The sequence below is a fragment of the Rutidosis leptorrhynchoides genome, chromosome 2 (assembly GCF_046630445.1).
Source record: "Rutidosis leptorrhynchoides isolate AG116_Rl617_1_P2 chromosome 2, CSIRO_AGI_Rlap_v1, whole genome shotgun sequence".
Lineage (NCBI taxonomy): Eukaryota > Viridiplantae > Streptophyta > Magnoliopsida > Asterales > Asteraceae > Rutidosis > Rutidosis leptorrhynchoides.
The window spans coordinates 707142723-707161248 of record NC_092334.1 but is presented as its reverse complement, the minus strand read 5'-3'; positions in this window follow the sequence as shown (position 1 = coordinate 707161248).

Here is an 18526-nt window from a genome sequence, read left to right as displayed (position 1 = left end):
TATCCAACTATAAATTGATTTAATAATAATCTTTGATGAACTCAATGACTCGAATGCAACGTTCTTCGAAATATGCTATGAAAGACTCCAAGTAATATCTTTAAAATGAGCAAATGCACAGCGGAAGATTTCTTTAACATCTGAGAATAAACATGCTTTAAAGTGTCAACCAAAAGGTTGGTGAGTTCATTAGTTTATCATAATCATTTATTTTCATCATTTTAATAGACCACAAGAATTTCATTTCCAGTTCTCATAAATATACGTCCCATGCATAGAGACAAAAATAATCATTTATATGGTGAACACCTGGTAACCGACATTAACTAGATACATATAAGAATATCCCCTATCATTCCGGGATCCTCCTTCGGACATGATATAAATTTCGAAGTACTAAAGCATCCGGTACTTTGGATGGGGTTTGTTAGGCCCAATAGATCTATCTTTAGGATTCGCATCAATTAGGGTGTCTGTTCCCTAATTCTTAGATTACCAGACTTTAATAAAAAGGGGTATATTCGATGTCGATAATTCAACCATAGAATGTAGTTTCAATTACTTGTGTCTATTTCGTCAAACATTTATAAAAGCGCATGTATTCTCAGTCCCAAAAATATAAAGGGTAAAAAGGCAAATGAAACTCACGCATATAAATATTGTAAAACAGTTAATAAAGCATTTAAATGTATTCTCAGTCCCAAAAATATATATTGCGAAAGCATTTAAAAAGGGATTAATGAAACTCACCATACTGTATTTCGTAGTAAAAATACATATAACGTCATTGAACAAGTGCAAGGTTGGCCTCGGATTCACGAACCTAAATTAATTATATATAATTATGTGTTGGTCAATATTTGTCTAACAAATTAGGCCAAGTCATAGTGTACCACAATCCTAATGCTCGAGACTAATATGCAAAAGTCAACAAAAGTAAATTTGACTCAAAATAATTTCCAAAAATCTATACATGATTAATATATAGTTTAAATATCGTCGTTTTATATTTTTAAATATTTTTAAAAGATTTATTAGAGTAAATAATATAATTTATTTATTAATAAATAAAATTTTATATTAAATTTATATAATATAATATACTTTTATATATATTAAGTAATAAAATTTATAGGGTTCATTTAATATCATAAAGATAATATGATAGGTATTATTAAAGTAAGTTATTACACGTAGTAAAATATGTTTGTATCACATATTTATTTGATAAAATAATATCTATAATGATAGTAAGTAAAAGTTGTATTATTTTGTAATAATAATAATTATTATAAAAGTATCAATATTTATAATTACTAAGATGACATTATGATAAAACGATAATTCTAATTATGATAACTTTAATATTTACGATAATTTTTAATATTATCTTTAAAATAATAATTCTATTTAAAATAATAATAATAATGATATTTTATAGTAACAATGACATTTCTATTAAAATGATAATTTTTGTTAAAATGATAGTTTTAATACTAACGATATTTTTAATAATAATAGTAATGATAAAAATAATAAGAACGATAATTTTATCTAAATCAATATCTTATAATATTTTAATTTCATCATGATACTCTTACTCATTATTTCCTAATCGTTTCATTTAATAGCTTTTAATCGTCTTTTATATCGTGTTCATAATAATGATAATAATAGTAATCAAAATAATTAGGTGTTACAAATATTTGTTTTAATTACACTAATATTAATAATGATAGTTACTATAACATTTTTAACGATAATACTAATAATTATCTTAATGATAATATAGTAATAATAATAATAACAATGACAATATCCATTTTTAAATAATGATATATATATTAATAATGATAATAATAATAATAATAATAATAATACTAATAATAATAATAATAATAATAATTGGATAATAATAATAATAATACTAATTATAACTTTAACGATAATAACGATAGTAATAATAAAAAAAAAAATAATTTTTAATGATAAATCCCTTTTATTGATAAAGATAATAATAATAATGATAATAATAAGATAAAACTAGAACGACGATAAAAATGACGATAATAATAATCATTTTTAATAAAAATATCGAAAATTCAATTGATTATAACTTCTAATCCGTTCATCGAAACCATTCGATATCTAAAGGAAAAGTCCTTAATTTTTCGCTAGCTTTCCAAGGACATGCATATCTTATACCTTATCTCAACCGCAAGTGTAACTAATTCAATATTCAACCTAACCTGTCTAAGGGCAATATCAAAAGTACAAGTATACATAATCCTAAATACTCGAGCACTAGTCAGGGATACACTATTAGTATGTAAAAGTTAAATTATGAGTACTCACGTATCAATATTGAGATTCAATATTGCAGGAAAGGTACGTAGACGCAACGGAAATGATAAACACTATATTGACCTCACGAGCATACCCATGAACCATACTCAATCACCTCCATAGCTATAACCCATAATTTCCTTAATCCTATCCTACTCGAAAAACAATTTCGAAATCACTCGGACAGCACTCCGTCGTAATATTTTATGTATACTAATAATATCTTGAAATAATACGGAGTAAATATATATATGTAAATCGATTGAGAGAGTTTAGAGAAAAATATTTTCAAGTTTCTATGAAATAATGAAACCTATTGAATTATATTTATAATAGATTTTTGAATTATTAAAGTGAATTATTAAAGTATGAATTATTAAATTGAATTATTAAAGTATGAATTGTTAAAGTGAATTATTAAAGTATGAATTATTAAAGTGAATTATTAAAGTATGAATTATTAAAGTGAATTATTAAAGTATGAATTATTAAAATGAATTATTAAAGTTAAAATAAAGTAAAAATAAAGTAAAGGTAAAGTTTAAGTATAGTAAAAGTATAAAACTATGTACGTATAATACGCGTATAAATATATATAATATTAATTTAAATCGTTATATATATTTAATAAATTAAAATATAAATATCGTTATCTTTATCATACTAGTTAAGTAATGAGTTGTCAAAAGTGGTTCTAGATATTTATAAAAGTTATATACGTTTTAATAATAAAGTTCTTTTTAAACTGAAAACGTTTTTGTACGTTTGAAACTAAATAGATCAATCGAGTCTTTATGATATTCAATCTTCCACTATCCTTTGTCTAGTTCTCAATGATTGACAATTTGTTCTTATTTATAAATCACTTTACCATTTTCCGAATATTGTTAAAACGAAAAGATTTCTCAAATCAACGTGGGCCTTTCAACAGAGACTTGTAATCATAATTCAATATATCTGATAATTTAATCATTTGATCTTATCTTCTAATTCCATTAATAAATATTTTGAAACAGATACAATCATATAAAGTATTTAATCTAATATTTTGTTTACGTTTCAAGTTATAATATATATACACATATACATATATAATCATATTCGTTTAATGGTTCGTGAATCGTTGGAACATGGTCGAGGTTGAATGAAAGTATGAACATAGTTTAAAATTCTTGCAATTTAACTTAACAAATATTGCTTATCGTGTCGAAAACATATAAAGATTAAAGTTTAAATTTGGTTGGAAATTTCTGGGTTGTCACAGCGGCGAAGTGTGAGGTCTACGGACCAGGGGTTAACAGAACGAAAGGAACAAATGGTGTCGGAACGAGTAATGGCGGAGCAAGTAGTGTCAGAGCAAGTTATGCCAATGTAGTTTGTTATAAATGTGGAAAACTGGGCCACATTATTAGAAATTGCCCGAACCAGGAGAACACGAATGGACAAGGCCGCGGAAGAGTTTTCAATATTAATGCAGCAGAGGCACAGGAAGACCCAGAGCTTGTTACGGGTACGTTTCTTATTGACAATAAATCTGCTTACGCTTCATTTGATTCGGGTGCGGATAGAAGCTATATGAGTAGAGATTTTTGTGCTAAATTAAGTTGTCCATTGACGCCGTTGGATAGTAAATTTTTACTCGAATTAGCAAACGGTAAATTAATTTCAGCAGATTATATATGCCGGAATCGAGAAATTAAACTGGGTAGCGAAATATTTAAGATTGATTTGATACCAGTAGAGTTAGGGAGTTTTGATGTAATAGTTGACATGGACTGGCTGAAGGAGATGAAAGCAGAGATCGTATGTTATAAAAATGCAATTCGCATTGTACGAGAAGAAGGAGAACCCTTAATGGTGTACGGAGAAAAGGGCAACACGAAGCTACATCTTATTAGTGATTTGAAGGCACAAAAACTAATAAGAAAAGGTTGCTATGCTGTTCTAGCACACTTTGAGAATGTACAAACTGAAGAAAAGAGCATCAATGATGTTCCCATCGCAAAAGAATTTCCCGATGTATTTCTGAAAGAATTACCTGGACTACCTCCACATCAATCTGTTGAATTTCAAATAGATCTTGTACCAGGAGCTGCACCAATAGCTCGTGCTCCTTACAGACTCGCACCCAGCGAGATGAAAGAACTGCAAAGCCAACTTCAAGAACTATTAGAACGTGGTTTCATTCGACCAAGCACATCACCATGGGGAGCTCCTGTTTTGTTTGTCAAGAAGAAAGATGGTACATTTAGGTTGTGTATTGACTACAGAGAGTTGAATAAACTTACCATCAAAAACCGTTATCCACTGCCGAGAATTGACGACTTATTTGATCAACTACAAAGCTCGTCGGTTTATTCAAAAATCGATTTACGTTCTGGATATCATCAAATACGAGTAAAGGAGGATGATATTCCAAAAATTGCTTTTAGGACGCGTTATGGTCATTACGAGTTTATGGTTATACCATTTGGATTGACTAACGCACCAGCTGTGTTCATGGACCTTATGAACCGAGTGTGTGGGCCATATCTTAACAAGTTTGTCATTGTTTTCATCGATGACATACTTATTTACTCAAAGAATGATCAAGAGCACGAAGAACATTTGAGAAAAGTGCTAGAAGTATTGAGGAAAGAAAAACTGTACGCTAAGTTTTCAAAGTGTGCATTTTGGTTGGAAGAAGTTCAATTCCTCGGTCACATAGTGAACAAAGAAGGTATCCAGGTGGACCCGGCAAAGATCGAAACCGTTGAAAAGTGGGAAACCCCAAAAACTCCAAAGCATATACGTCAATTTTTAGGATTGGCTGGTTACTACAGAAGATTCATCCAAGATTTCTCCAAAATAGCAAACCCTTGACTGCATTAACGCATAAAGGGAAGAAATTTGAATGAAAGAATGAACAAGAGAAGGCGTTTCAGTTATTGAAGAAAAAGCTAACTACGGCACCTATATTGTCATTGCCTGAAGGGAATGATGATTTTGTGATTTATTGTGACACATCAAAGCAAGGTCTCGGTTGTGTATTAATGCAACGAACGAAGGTGATTGCTTATGCGTCTAGACAATTGAAGATTCACGAGCAAAATTATACAACTCACGATTTGGAATTGGGTGCTGTTGTTTTTGCATTAAAGACTTGGAGGCATTATTTATATGGGGTCAAAAGTATTATATATACCGACCACAAAAGTCTCCAACATATATTTAATCAGAAGCAACTGAATATGTGACAACGCAGGTGGATTGAATTGTTGAATGATTACGACTTTGAGATTCGTTACCACCCGGAGAAGGCAAATGTAGTAGCCGACGCTTTGAGTAGAAATGACAGAGAACCTATTCGAGTAAAATCTATGAATATAATGATTCGCACTAACCTTACTACTCAAATAAAGGAGGCACAACAAGGAGTTTTAAAAGAGGGAAACTTAAAGGATGAAATACCCAAAGGATCGGAGAAGCATCTTAATATTCGAGAAGACGGAACCCGGTATAGGGCTGAAAGAAATTGGGTACCAAAATTTGGAGATATGAGGGAAATGGTACTTAGAGAAGCTCATAAAACCATATACTCAATACATCCTGGAACGGGGAAGATGTACAAGGATCTCAAGAAACATTTTTGGTGGCCAGGTATGAAAGCCGATGTTGCTAAATACGTAGGGGAATGTTTGACGTGTTCTAAGGTCAAAGCGGAGCATCAGAAACCATCAGGTCTACTTCAACAACCCGAAATCCCGTAATGGAAATAGGAAAATATTACCATGGATTTCATCACTAAATTGCCAAGGACTGCAAGTGGTTTTGATACTATTTGGGTAATAGTTGATCGTCTCACCAAATCAGCACACTTCCTGCCAATAAGAGAAGATGACAAGATGGAGAAGTTAGCACGACTGTATTTGAAGGAAGTCGTCTCCAGACATGGAATACCAATCTCTATTATCTCTGATAGGGATGGCAGATTTATTTCAAGATTCTGGCAGACATTACAGCAAGCATTAGGAACTCGTCTAGACATGAGTACTGCCTATCATCTACAAACTGATGGGCAGAGCGAAAGGACGATACAAACGCTTGAAGACATGCTACGAGCATGTGTTATTGATTTTGGAAACAGTTGGGATCGACATCTACCGTTAGCAGAATTTTCCTACAATAATAGCTACCATTCAAGCATTGAGATGGCGCCGTTTGAAGCACTTTATGGTAGAAAGTGCAGGTCTCCGATTTGTTGGAGTGAAGTGGGGGATAGACAGATTACGGGCCCGGAGATAATACAAGAAACTACTGAGAAGATCATCCAAATTCAACAACGATTGAAACCCGCCCAAAGTCGACAAAAGAGCTACGATGACATTAAAAGAAAAGATATAGAATTTGAAATTGGTGAGATGGTCATGCTTAAAGTTTCACCTTGGAAAGGCGTTGTTCGATTTGGTAAACGAGGGAAACTAAATCCAAGGTATATTGGACCATTCAAGATTATTGAACGTGTCGGACCAGTAGCTTACCGACTTGAGTTACCCCAACAACTCGCAGCTGTACATAACACTTTTCACGTCTCGAATTTGAAGAAATATTTTGCTAAAGAAGATCTCACTATTCCGTTAGACGAAATTCAAATCAACGAAAAACTTCAATTCATTGAAGAACCCGTCGAAATAATGGATCATGAGGTTAAAAGACCTAAGCAAAATAAGATACCAATTGTTAAGGTTCGATGGAATGCTCGTAGAGGACCCGAGTTCACCTGGGAGCGTGAAGATCAGATGAAGAAGAAATACCCGCATCTATTTCCAGAAGATTCGTCAACACCTTCAACAGCTTAAAATTTCGGGACGAAATTTATTTAACGGGTAGGTACTGTAGTGACCCGAACTTTTCCATGTTTATATATATTAATTGAGATTGATATTTACATGACTAAATGTTTCCAACGTGTTAAGCAATTAAGACTTGATTAAATGAAATAAGTTTCATATAGACAATTGATCACCCAAGTTGACCGGCGATTCACGAACGTTACAAAATTGTAAAAACTACATGTTGTGATATATATTGACATATATATATGGTTGACATAAGATTATAATGAGTAAGTATCTCACTAAATATATTAACAATGTGTGATATACATAAGAAATGTGATTAGTAAGTTAAGAAACTCGAAATGATATATATAACGATTATCGTTATGATAACGTCTACTAAATACATATGTATCATATTAAGATATTGATACACTATATTTAACATGAAAAAATAATATTTAAATATATCATTAAGTGTGTTAACAATGAACTACATATGTAAAAACAAGACTACTAACTCAAGAATTACGAAAAGGGACTTATATGTAACGATTATCATTGTAACGATATTTTAATGTATATATCATATTAAGAGATATTCATACATCATAATATCATGATAATATAATAATTTAACATCTCATTTGATATAATAAACATTGGGTTAACAACATTAATTGAGATCGTTAACTTTAAGGTTTCAAAACAACACTTACATGTAACGACTAACGAAGACTTAACGACTCCATTAGAATGTATATACATGATGTGTTTTGATATGTATTCTTACACTTTTGAAAGACTTCAAGACACATATCAAAGTACTTCTACTTAACAAAAATGCTTACAATTACATCCTCATTCAGTTTCATCAACAATTCTACTCGTATGCACCTGTATTCGTACTCGTACAATACACAGCTTTTAGATGTATGTACTATTGGTATATACACTCCAATGATCAGCTCTTAGTAGCCCATGTGAGTCACCTAACACATGTGGGAACCATCATTTGGCAACTATCATGAAATATCTCATAAAATTACAAAAATATGAGTAATCATTCATGACTTATTTACATGAAAACAAAATTACACATCCTTTATATCTAATCCATATAACAACAACCAAAAACACCTAAAAACACTTTAATTCTTCAATTTTCTTCATCTAAGTGATCTCTCTCAAGTTCTATCTTCAAGTTTTAAGTGTTCTTCATAAATTCTATAAGTTCTAGTTTCATAAAATCAAGAATACTTCCAAGTTTGCTAGCTTACTTCCAATCTTGTAAAGTGATCATCCAACCTCAAGAAATCTTTCTTATTTACAGTAAGATATCTTTCTAATACAAGGTAATACTCATATTCAAACTTTGGTTCAATTTCTATAACTATAACAATCTTATTTCGAGTGATGATCTTACTTGAATTTGTTTTCGTGTCATGATTCTGCTTCAAGAACTTTCAAGCCATCCAAGGATCCTTTGAAGCTAGATCCATTTGTCTCTTTTTCAGTAGGTTTATCCACAAAACTTGAGGTAGTAATGATGTTCTTAACATCATTCGATTCATACATATAAAGCTATCTTATTCGAAGGTTTAAACTTGAAATCACTAGAACATAGTTTAGTTAATTCTAAACTTGTTCGCAAACAAAAGTTAATCCTTATAACTTGACTTTTAAAATCAACTAAATACATGTTCCATATCTATATGATATGCTAACTTAATGATTTAAAACCGGAAAACACGAAAAACACCGTAAAACCGGATATACGCCGTTGTAGTAACACCGCGGGCTGTTTTGGGTTAGTTAATTAAAAACTATGATAAATTTTGATTTAAAATTTTTTCTTCTGGGAAAATGATTTTTCTTATTAACATGAAACTATATCCAAAAATTATGGTTAAACTCAAAGTGGAAGTATGTTTTCCAAAATGGTCATCTAGACGTCGTTCTTTCGACTGAAATGACTACCTTTACAAAAACGACTTGTAACCTATAATTCTGACTATAAACTTATACTTTTTCTGTATAGATTCATAAACTTAAGTTCAATATGAAACCATAGCAATTGGATTCACTCAAAACGGATTTAAAACGAAGAAGTTATGGGTAAAACAAGATTGGTTATTTTTGCTTGTTGTAGCTACGTGAAAATTGGTAACAAATCTATATTAATCATATCCTAGCTAACTTATATTGTATTATATATGTATTCTAATATATTATGTAATCTTGAGATACCATAGACACGTATGCAAATGTTTTGACATATCATATCGACCCATCTATTTATATTATTTGGAACAACCATAGACACTCTATATGCAGTAATGTTGGAGTTAGCTATACAGGGTTGAGGTTAATTCCAAAAATATATATAGTTTGAGTTGTGATTTAGCCTGAGACGTGTATACACTGGGTCGTGGATTGATTCAAAATAATATATATCGATTTATTTCTGTACATCTAACTGTGGACAACTAGTTGTAGGTTACTAACGAGGACAACTAACTTAATACACTCAAATCTTTAAAACATAATAAAAATGGTTGTAATTATATTTTGATCATACTTTGATATATATGTACATATTTGTATAGGTTCGTGAATCGATCCGTGACCAAGTCTTATTTCCGAGGAAGGAAAAATCTGTGAAAGTGAGTTATAGTCCCACTTTTAAAATCTAATATTTTTGGGATGAGAATACATGCAGATTTTATAAATGATTTACAAAATAGACACAAGTATGTGAAACTACATTCTATGGTTGAATTATCGAAATCGAATATGCCCCTTTTTATTAAGTCTGGTAATCTAAGAATTAGGGAACAGACACCCTAATTGACGCGAATCCTAAAGATAGATCTATTGGGCCTAACAAACCCCATCCAAAGTACCGGATGCTTTAGTACTTCGAAATTTATATCATATCCGAAGGGTGTCCCGGAATGATGGGGATATTCTTATATATGCATCTTGTTAATGTCGGTTACCAGGTGTTCACCATATGAATGATTTTTATCTCTATGTATGGGATGTGTATTGAAATATGAAATATTGTGGTCTATTGTTACGATTTGATATATATATAGGTTAAACCTATAACTCACCAACATTTTTGTTGACGTTTAAAGCATGTTTATTCTCAGGTGAATACTAAGAGCTTCCGCTGTTGCATACTAAAATAAGGACAAGATTTGGAGTCCATGTTTGTATGATATTGTGTAAAAACTGCATTCAATAAACATATGTCGATGTAATATATTTCTATTATAAACCATTATGTAATGGTCGTGTGTAAACAGTATATTTTAGATTATCATTATTTGATAATCTACGTAATGTTTTTAAAACCTTTATTGATAAAATAAAGGTTATGGTTGTTTTAAAAATGAATGCAGTCTTTGAAAAAAGTCTCATATAGAGGTCAAAACCTTGCAACGAAATCAATTAATATGGAACGTTTATAATCAATATGAATGGGACATTTCACGCACGGCCTACAAAACACCAATTGGAACCACTCCTTTCCGTATGGTATACGGAAAAGCATGCCATCTCCCTTTGGAGATTGAACACAAAGCGCACTGGGCGCTAAGGGCATGTAATTTGGATTACCAAGAGGCGGGTCGGTTACGTTTGACCCAGTTAAATGAATTAGACTAGTTGAGGCTTGAAGCCTATGACAACTCTCTAATTTACAAAGAAAAAACCAAACAATGGCACGATAAGAGATTGAAAAATCCAAAGGAATTCATGGAAGGAGATCGTGTCCTTGTTTACAATTCCCGTTTCAAGTTATCACCAGAAAAGCTTAAGTCCCGATGGACGGGACCATTTATTGTAAGAAAGGTGTACCCTTATGGTACAATTGAAATGGTGAACTGGAAGGGTGATATTTTTAAAGTGAATGGTCACCGGGTCAAGCACTATGTTGATGGTCCCCTGGAAATCGAAGATGAGGTTAGCCTCAACTTCGACAACAAAGCATAAATCGATACGGGGACGAGTTGAGTGAACGACTCGTTAAAAAATGGTTCACAAGTGTAAATATTTTGAATTGTGTGTACGATTGTTTTTAGTTTTGTGCAAAATGATTTACATTTGGATTATAAACTGGCGAGTGTTGAAAAATTTGGTCAGAATTTTGTAGTTAATCTGGACGCCGTCCCACTTGTCTGGACGCCGTCCCATATTTTAAACCTGGACGCCGTCCCACTCTTTAAAGTTGGACGCCGTCCAGAAATCTGGACGCCATCCAACATGTCTGACTCAGAAAAAAAATACGCGTTTTAAACCCTATCAACCCCATTTTTCATCCACAAAACACCCTATCACTTTGCCCTCTAAATTTAATCATTTTCTGATTTCATGCAATGAGGGCCTTGCATGATCTTAAGTGTGGGGTGGGAGATAGAAATTTATCGGGAATTCGTTTTAAAAAAAAAAAAAATATTTAAGGCGTTTATGATCAAAATTTTTAATTTTTTTCAGGTAGCCTTAGAAACGAAAATTGTCCAAAATCATTTTACATACATTGAATTCTAAATCTAGAAAAAAAATGTTGAGTTGTGTTTTAAATTATTAATAGTCTTTGAAGTTGCACTATCATTCAATTATTTGGATGAAAATCCTATTAGTTTAGTAGAGCTAACTTGTAGGTCACTTGTACCAAAACGAGTGTAAACTGTGAGAGAGCGGTGATTGTATAGCGTGGTCGGAAACCGGATCTTGCGCCAGATCGAAAACCCTAAGGACGATCCTCATTGTTTCTCCTAACAAGGGCAATGTTGCGTCCGGCCACTTCTTATGACCAATAGGATGTATCTGTTCCATCCATAAGGAAGTAAAGTCTTCCGAATGACACACTTGCTGATTTGTTTCAGAAGTTGTAGTCCAGACCAGTTGTAGGGTGACGAAAAATCTTGAAAAGTCATTGCTAAAATCGACTGGAAATCTACCAGGCCTCAACATCAAACAGGGAAACTGGTAGTCAAAGCTTTTATCAATGAGGGAGAATTGCTGGCCAAATGGGAAGCGCACCATGATACACAAAATATCAGTGAATTGATCAGATTCCCAGTGGATTGATGTGTGTCGCGAGGGGTACGAAATAGTGTTTATTTTTAATACGAAATTCGACGAAATTTTACACAAGTTTTATTATTTTTACGGATGGGAAATACCTAAACCTTGCTACAACACTTATTGGCAGTGTACCTAATCGTACTGTAGTGTAGTTTTTAGTAAGTCCGGTTCGTTCCACAGGGACGCAGTGAAGTTTAACACTATATTTTTATAAAACTATATTTTTACAAAAATATATAATATAAGTAGTATTATTATTATAAAGGGGGGTTTTTACCGTTTAATGACCGGTTTGTCGATTTTAAAACTTTAGTCGCAGTTAAAACCAAATGTAAAATATTAAAAATAAATACAAGACTTAAATTAAAGCATAAAGTAAATAACGATAATGAAATTGCGAATAATAAAAGTGCGATAAAATAAACTTGCGATAATTAAAAAGTACGATAATTAAAAGTGCAATTAAATACAATAACAATAAAAATGCGATAATTAGAAGTGCAATTAAATATAAAATAAAGGAAATTAAATATGAAATAAAAGAATTATGCTTATTTAAACTTCCGTAATCATGATGTTTGACGTGTTGATTTTAGTTTTATGCCCATGGGTTAATTGTCCTTTGTCCTGGATTATTTAATATGTCCGTCTGGTTTTTGTCCATAACTGTCCATCAGTCATAAATATAAAGTGCGAGTATCCTCTTCAAATTATCCTTATACCCGAAGTTAAATATTCCAACTAATTGGGGACTTAAACTGTAACAAGATTTTAATACTTTGTTTAATAATTACACCAGGATGTCGACTGAGTGTAACCCAAGGTTTTAATATTTTGTTATCAATTATACCAAGTGTCCTTGTACATAATTTTCACCCCTGTTTTAATTATTCTAGTGGCTATTAATCCATTCCCGTGTCCGGTTAAATGAACGATTATTCGTACATATAAATACCCCGCCCATCGTGTCCGATTGAGTGTATATGGTAATTTATAGGGACGCCCAATTGTAAATCTTTATATTAACATTAACAAACTATCATTTAGTTAAACAAATATAAAGCCCATTAATAGCCCATAGTCTAATTTCCACAAGTGTCGTTCTTTTGTCCAAACCCCAATTATGGTACAAAGCCCAATTACCCAATTTTAGTAATTAGCCCAACATCATGATTACTTCGTTTTAAATAAGCATAATAATAACTTAGCTACGAGACATTAATGTAAAAAGGTTGAACATAACTTACAATGATTAAAAATAGCGTAGCATTACACGGACAGAATTTCGACTTACACACTCAAACGATCTCTATCATAAATCTTATTATTATCATAATTTAAAATTAAAATTAAGATTATTGTTATATCTGATTACATTAACATTATGATAGAGAATTATAAATATAGATATTGGATATTAGATATAGATAAGGGATCGATATATATAGAAAGATAGATTTAAGATCGAAAAGGGTATCGCTCAAATTGATCGTAAATCATCGCCTTTTATAGGAAAAATATGAAATTGAATTTTCATTTACGACCCCTGAACTATGCTCAATTAACAACTTTTTATTATTTAATATTATTCTTATTATGAATTATTTAAATATTATATTTTATTCTTGTGCATAGTTGACTCGTAATTTTTACACCGTTGCGTCGAGCGCTGAAAGTTGGTTCATGCCTCGGTTCCGGATTTTCGAACGCCCTTTCGTACAATTTTATATCGTGTACTTTGCGTTTTGTAACTTGTACTCTTGTCATTTTTAGACGTTCTTCATCACTAATTTGAACCTTTTTGATTGTATCTTGTACTTTTGAGCTTTTTGGACCTTTGTGTAGCATTACACGGACAGAATTTCGACTTACATACTCAAACGATCTCTATCATAAATCTTATTATTATCATAATTTAAACTTAAAATTAAGATTATTGTTATATCTTATTACATTAACATTATGATAGAGAATTATAGATATTGATATTAGATATAGAAAAGGGATTTAGGATAGAAAAGGGTGTGCGTAAAATACATCGACAATCATCGCCTTTTATAGGCAAAATATGAAATTGAATTTTCATTTACGACCCCTGAACTATGCTCAATTAACAACTTTTTATTATTTAATATTATTCTTATTATGAATTATTTAAATATTATATTTTATTCTTGTGCATAGTTGACTCGTAATTTTTACACCGTTGCGTCGAGCGCTGAAAGTTGGTTCATGCCCAGGTTCCGGATTTTCGAACGTCCTTTCGCACAATTTTATATCGTGTACTTTGCGTTTTGTAACTTGTACTCTTGTCGTTTTTAGACGTTCCTCATCAATAATTTGAACCTTTTTTATTGTATCTTGTACTTTTTAGCATTTTGGACCTTTGCGTCTTCAATTCGTCGTTTTCGCCTTTTGTCTTCGCACTTATTAAATATAAACGAATATTACTTGAAAATGGAACAATTGCAACTAAAATCTTGTCTTTCTTGGGGAATAATGCTATGAAATATATGTTCCTTTTTAGCCTTATCAATATCCCCACACTTGAGCGTTGCTTGTCCTCAAGCAATACAGTCTTGAAATAATATAATACATCACACGAATCACTTCTTTATTCTTCACACTTTGTACATCAGTGATTTTGATAGAGCGGTATAAACAATGATAGTAACGATATGGTTAAAGGTGGGTGTGTCATCCACAGTTGCCTTGGGTTTAGGACAACGACACTTGCAATCAAATAGCCGATTTACTTTCGATTTCCAAAGCAAAGTGCACATTTGAAAGGCGGTTTACAGTCCCACATGACTATGAAAATGTAGATCCTTAAGGAAATTGGATCTTTATGAAAACATTTGATCTTTTGAAAATTCAAGCTAGATTTTACCCTAGACAAGTTTTCTGATTTGATCCACCATCGGTGTTGCAAAATATATTTGTGGATCAATATTTTGGCTAAAAACTTTTAGGCTCGTGTAATCCACTGCTATCCCTGTATCGGAAAGCACACATCCAGTTTACTTGTTCCGTATATTACCTTTCGGTAAACTACCGTCCGGTTGTAAAGGAAAGCGATGAACAAGAAACTGTTAAGGCAATGTCTAATGACATGCATTTGTTCATGGTCTAATTACGTGTCGGATGCTAGTACTATCCTTGGTAGGAGCAATAGTAAAGATCATCCTATGATTTTTCGGTCTGGCACAAGGTCCTGTCTCCGACCATGCTATGCAACCACCGTTCTTACGGTTGACACCCGATTTGGTTCAGGTGACCTAATGAATTCCAGGTGAATTCCTAGGATTTTACGTTCAATGGTAATGAACGCATTGAAAATGGGTTTTCAGAAAACAAATCGGTTTGTATTTTTGATCAAAATATTTTCTCGTTCATGCTCGAGTTTAGATATCATCGAATTCCATGAGTTTGAATTCTCAATCTTTAAGGTCAATCTCTAGGATTGAGTATTATCAGTCTTAAAAGCTGATTTTTAATCTTTAAGGAGATTATCCTTTTCTGGGGATCTGATTCATTAGTCTTATCAAGCTAATTTGCACGGTGCCTCCCCATTGTACGAGATAAATCCTTCTCATGGTTAGGATAAATCTGACCACTTGGCGACCCTGTTTGATGCTGAGGTCCGTGGATTTCCTGCTGATTTTAGAGATGACTTTTCTAGATTTTTCGTCAACCTACAGCTGGTCTGGACGACAACTTCATGACCTAAATCAAGAAGCGCGTGTCTTTTTCGGAAGACTTTACTTCCTTCTAATGATGGAATTGATTCATCGTGTAGATCCATCTCTTCTTTTCTTTCATCGGGTAAAACAGTTGATTATCGTCCAAAACAAAAGTATTTTCAATTGTTTGTACAAAAATATGTGATATATTTTGAATAACTTGGTAGAGTTTTCACACACTTGGCTTTTATTTATGTTTTTCTTTGCCTTTTTCTCCTCTATTCCATTCTTAAATGAATTCTAACATTTTGGTTGTTTCTCAATTTATGTCCTTTCCGAGGTAACGATAATTTCGGCATTAACACCTAGTTTTCATCGTTCATAAATATGTATAAACATGATTTTGACTTCATTTAATTGAAAATTTTTCAAATTTTCACAAAATTTGGCAAATAAACCAAGTATAAACCCGAGAGAATTTATAACCCTTCCCCACACTTGAGATCATGCAATGCCCTCATTTGCATGAAATCAGACTATAATTATAAATTCATGAGGGTGATTAGTGTAGAAAAGTGATTAAAAATACCGAATTTGTAATTACAAAGCTCGTTGAATGATTGATGGCGCCTCATCGTTCATTCCTTCATTTGTTATATCACATTTGTTGTTTTGTGTCTTGTCGTCAAAATTAGTACCTTTTGCTGAACTTAATGACAGTCTTTGAAAGTGCGCTGTTTTACCCTATTTTGTACATAGAACACAAACATATATATACATATTTTTGAAGTTTGGTATATAACCCCACGTTCAAAAATGTATAAAATCTAAAATCTTTTTAGCATACTTTAGATCAATAAAATTAAAAATAATGATAACAAAATTTGTCGCCCCGTCCTCGGGTAAAGCAATTTCGGTTCTATGACCTAGTCTTCAACTTACGACGAATTTTATAAATCATTTTTTTTTTTTCAACTTAATGAAATAAAGTAAATTTTGTTTTTAAAAACACACAAAACTTAAATTTAAAAAGCATATTAATTTCATATAAAACCTACAAAGCAAAAATTCAGAATGGAGGGAGAAAACTAGTTCTTTAGTGTCTGCTAGCGGAAAAGACCAATCGGGTTCCATTCTCGGAACTACACGAGAACAGAACAACTAACTCTAGATAGCATTTTCTTTTTAGAACATTTGAATCTCCCCACACTTAGGTAGCCGTGGTGTCAAAATTGTGATTAACTTCATCGTTAATTTCTCTTGGTCCATAATCAACTTGCATATCCGTGACTTTTTCTTTAAGCCATTGGTCGGATTCCTGTGTAATATCCACAATTTCAACTAGTTTCTCCTTTTCTTTAGGTGATAGATTGGATACTAACCGGTTACATAACTTAAAGTTCCCCTTGGTTCTAGCATCGCGAATCCGTTTAATAAGTTTCTTCATTGAACTATTAATAACGGGATCATTTAATTTCGTATCAACAACGGAGTTCTTTGTTATCATGTCATCATTAGGTGTTACTTCATTTTCCCCACACTTAGGCGTTTTATTATTATTAAGCACTACCGTTGGAGTTGGTAAAACAACATGGTTCTTACCAATCGTTTTTTCTGGTTCAACGGTCTTGGTTGGTGGAGATTTAGACTTTCGAATCATAAAGGTGATAGATTTGTCACCACTTTTAAGTGTCATTCTTCCATTTCCTACATCAAATAACGCCCCGGTGGACGCAAAGAATGGTCGACCTAAAATTAGAGGAATGTTTGGGTCCTCTTCTATGTCAATGACAATGAATTCGACTAGAAAGGTTAAATTACCTACTTGAATGGGTAGGTTGTCAGCAATTCCAACTGGGTGCTTAATGGTTTGATCAAAGAGTCGAACACTCATATCCGTTGGACTTAACTCACCTACCCCTAATCTCTTATATAATGAAAGAGACATAACACTCACACTTGCACCTAAATCTGCTAGTGCATCATACATGACACAATCACTAAGTAGACAAGGAACAATAAATTCACCCGGATCACCTACCCTAGGTGGAGGTTTTGGTGGAACTGTATTCACCGGGTTTACTTCTACGGCTTTTGTTTCTTGTACTTTCTTATTCTTTTTCTTCTTCTTCTTTCCAGAAGTATCACAATCTTTATTACTTATTACTTGCTCATACTCAACTCCTTTTCTTGGAAATGGGATGGGTGGTTTGTATGGTGTCACCACTGGCTTTACATACTCGGGTGGTGGTGGTGATGTAACTTCTTCATTGTTACTCACATCTAAAACCTTCCCATCTTCTGGAGCTGGTTTTTCAGAATTTGTTGACACCATATTAACATTCTCTTTCCGAGGATTTACTTCAGTATTACTCGGTAGCTTTCCTTGTTCCCTCTCACTCATCATGCTAGCAAGAGTACCTACGTGTTTTTCAAGATTCAAAATGGAAGCTTGTTGAGTTCTTAATGACTGATCAAACTTCTCGTTCGTTTGGGTTTGAGATGTAATGAATTGTGTTTGAGATTCAATCAGCTTTGCCATCATTTCTTCTAGATTTGGCTTTTTCTCTTCGGGTTGTTGTG